The sequence below is a fragment of the Aplysia californica genome, unplaced genomic scaffold (assembly GCF_000002075.1).
Source record: "Aplysia californica isolate F4 #8 unplaced genomic scaffold, AplCal3.0 scaffold00061, whole genome shotgun sequence".
NCBI classification, from domain to species: Eukaryota; Metazoa; Mollusca; class Gastropoda; order Aplysiida; family Aplysiidae; genus Aplysia; species Aplysia californica.
This window is the reverse complement of record NW_004797331.1, coordinates 173979-177848: the sequence shown is the minus strand read 5'-3', so window position 1 is coordinate 177848 and position 3870 is coordinate 173979. Positions and strand designations below refer to the sequence as shown.

Below are 3870 nucleotides of genomic sequence, written 5' to 3'. Positions count from 1 at the left end.
TCATCATCATCATCATCATCATCATCATCATCATCATCATCATCATCATCATCATCATCATCATCATCATCATCATCATTATTATTATTATTATTGGCATTATTATTATTACTGTCATTATGATCATCAAAGTATAATAACATTCTTCTACTTATTATTATTACCGTTATTTCTCATAACCATCACTATAACTGCCCCCATTTTTGACAACGTAACTACGTTATCCCTCATTTTGTTGAAATTATCACTATACTTAAATCCATTTAAACATCTTCACTTTTCAAATGCACATAGCATTATACAAATCGCGCGTCTGCGAAAAGTTCACATCGTGAGCTATTGTGCGATGTCTCGCATTAAAAGTTAACTTCTTTTCTTGGTGTTGTCATCTCTAATCTCGTAACGTTCGCACAAAAAAACAAACAAAAAAACAAACAAAAAACCCCGGAGAAAACGTCAATTTCTTTGTGGTGGTTTCTTTTCGCAATAAATCAACCCGATTTGCTAAACACGTTACAACCTAAATTTTTGCGAGGAAGAACACGAATTCTTAAATAGATGTCTTTATTTTACTCCTAACTGTATGTAAAGGTAGAGCGAAGAGGAAGAACGTAATTCGGATTTCTTCTTCTTTTTCGTATTATTATATTAATTCTGTATCTTCAAGACGTGACAGCCAAATCATCACCACGAAGAAAGCCTCACTAAAATCTTCTCATCGACGGGAGAATAGCGAGAAACGGTCAAAATGAAACTTTGTGATTGAAAGTACTTACTTCAGAGTTTTCCTGTTCAGCTCGAGGAGAGAAATCACTTTAGTCAACGATATCTCGTTCTTATATACAGAAAAATTGGCCAATTGATTATCGATATTTTAAGCTGTAAAAAGAATACTTTTGTTCAAGCCTAGTGTTTCGCTTTCTGTGGGCGTGAGAGTAATGAAAACTCAGTTTTGGATAGCGGGGCTTAATCATTTATGGGAGAAGCTGTTTGAAAAGATCCATTAGATTTGTTTGCTTACAACCTCTTGACTCCGTTTCATGTTTAATCTCAGTGAAAGAAGAAATCGGATCGACACTCAGAAACGGATAAGCGGATTGTCATCATCGTACCCTCCCCTCCCTTTTCAACCCGATCCCCTACCCACCCCATTTTCCCACCTCCCTCGGCAAACGTTGTGGAAAAACACTTAAGTAAAATAAAAAGAAAGCAAAAGCTGGACCGCCCCCACCCCAAACCCTGCAACCTACCCACCTCCTTTACATAGCCTGTAAAAATAGATATGAAAGTTAAATATAATATAAACAGCAATCCCCCCCCCTACCCCATTTTCTATCACACTTTCCCGAAAGAGGATCTTTAAAAAGTTATAAAAAGGAAAAGGAAACCCCCCCCCCCCCCCCCCTTTTCTTTTTTTTCCACAATTCCCCCCCCCCCCCAACTTCATTTAGAATTGTTAAGGACAAACAACATGAAAGAAAAACCCGCCATCATCCATTATCATCCACTCGAAGTTTTCTCCATTTCAAGTGGCGTCGGTAGCCTAGTGGTTAAGCTACCATACATGTTACCATGAGGTTGCAGGTTCTGGGATTCGAGCCTCAGCTCGGTCCGACGTTGTATCCTTGGAAAATACACTTTACACGAAATTCCCAATCGGCTCAGCCCTTTCGGAGATGGACGTTAAACTCGGAGGTCCTGTCTCTTTAATAACATAAAAGTGATGACAGAGGCGTTAAACCCATACCATTTCAACCCCCCCCCCCCTCTCCCCTTCGTTTTAAACTTTTCATCAGGACCAACAGCATCTTCGACTTGTTCAGCATCATGGTTTGCGAGCTCTCCACTAAATGTGGCCGCCAGGACGGGCTATATGGAAGCCCTCACTCACACACGGACGTTAGACTTTGAATATAGCGTAGATTAAATTACAACCTGTAAATCTGTTTTGCATTTCCGAGATAACAGAAACATAAAAAAAAAATATTGCCCTCCTCAACTTAACTGCCATGATAGCAAATTAATGTCAAAAGTGGCGATCTTATCTAACTGCCAGGACAGTTTACGCCTGTCCACCTTTCGGTACCTGTCTGTTGCCCAGCGAGGACGTTACTGCAGTCAACTGGCTGTTTTACAGTGTCACGACATGCACGTGAAAGAAAGTCTTTTAGTATTATACAGAAGTCAGTACCTCAGAATTACGAAGTTCTATCTGACATTTTTGGGGCGTTTTCAGTTACTAAGATCTAAATGTAATGTTTGCTCTATCAAAATCGTAAGATTATTCTGAGTCGTTATCTAGATATCCAAAGAACTGCGTTCGAAAAATTTTGAAATATTGTTAAATTCTAAGCTTTTGACGTCAAATTTCTCAAAACTAGATACTGAGAACAGAGAACTTTGTAATTCTGAGGTTGCAAAGTCTCAGAATGTCTAAATAATAATAATAATAATAATAATAATAATAGTAATAATAATAATAATAATAATGATAATAATAATAATAATAACAATAATAATAATAATAATAATAATAATAATAATAATAATAATAATAATAATAATAATAATAATAATAAATAGCATATGTAGAGCTAATATCCCCGCTGGATTACAAGCTCTCTGTGCTTTACACTATATTTTTACCCAAGCAAAAAATAGAACACTCAGATACATTGTCAACTTCCCAGGAAGCATACAGTGCAAGCAGTTCATTAAGCGCTTAAACACTAACAGACTGACAAGATCTTTAACTGTCTATAGCTGGGGACCCATGAAATTGTGTTTAAAATGCCTTTTCCACGAGTCTGAGAGCCTAATTAACCACTAGGCCTCTGATGTCACAATACAGTGTCTTACAATATCTTGCAAAAGTCTCGGAATTTCATACGGGGTGCTCTAAGAAAGTACAAGAATTTGAGACAGTATAACACACAAATATTACACAAAGGGAAGGGTTTATCATAACGTTTAGCTTCTGACAAAAGTATGATGATGGTTTACACTGTTACACAAAAGACTTTAAATGTTTTGTAGTATTTCAAAATAGTATCAGATCGTCTTATACTGTTAAATAAAAGTAAAATCATAGTCTTAAAGGATTGCAAATAAGTAGAGAATTGTCTCAGAAAATAAAATAAAAGTATAAAGAAGTTTTACAGTATAACATAAAACTACTCAAATCTCTTAATTGCTCTAATCATGTATTAGAAAATTTTACAGAACTACGCAAACTTTTAGAAATGCAATACAGTATTATACAAAAGCTTCAAAATGTTTTACAGTAAAAAACAACAACAACAACACAGGCTCCCAAATGTCTGACACTTACAGTATTGTTCTTGTTAGCAAAGCGACAGCCCGCTCTCCTCTTAAAAACGAAATAAATCTTTCACTGTTCCCGAGTGCGGAGAAAAATTGATTTCGCTTCTGTTTTCGTTCGACAAGACGCGATAAGTCATAGTTGCGACAGACACGCGAAATCCAAGAGGGTAGGCTTGCAAACCCTCAGTAAAGAACATCTGTGTCCAGCTATGATTATTATAAACATTTATGGCGGCGTTTACAGTTTGGCCTCTCGCTTATAAAAAAAAAATTCATTTCCCAAGCTATTTGTTGGGTTTTTTTTTCTATTTCTTGAAATGGTCGGTCAGGTTATTATACTTAAAAATCTTCTTTTTTTTCACAATGTTCTCTTGTACTCAAACGTGAGACACCATCATACAGACTTGCAGACGTTTCGCTACTTTAGAAGTGCGAAGTTCTATCTGCTCAGTATCTAGATTCTAGTTTTGAGAATTTTGACGTTTAAAAAAAAGTTATGTTTCACATTATGTCCAGCTTCTTCAAAAGCATTTCTATGATTATCTT

At 36.1% G+C, this 3870-nt stretch overlaps 1 long non-coding RNA gene across 2 annotated transcripts in view; it reads right to left on the bottom strand.

Annotated features, from left to right (window-relative positions):
- Positions 1-3499, bottom strand: part of LOC101860482 — a 5928-nt gene extending 2429 nt beyond the window's left edge. The window contains exon 1 of one of the 2 annotated variants that reach the window (XR_001184672.2): positions 3332-3499. This is a non-coding gene — a long non-coding RNA (uncharacterized LOC101860482). Of the gene's footprint in view, positions 1-776; positions 886-3331 lie in introns of those variants that run through there. The other variant, XR_220212.3, reaches the window with a different exon arrangement.
- Between the last annotated feature and the right edge of the window lie 371 nt (positions 3500-3870).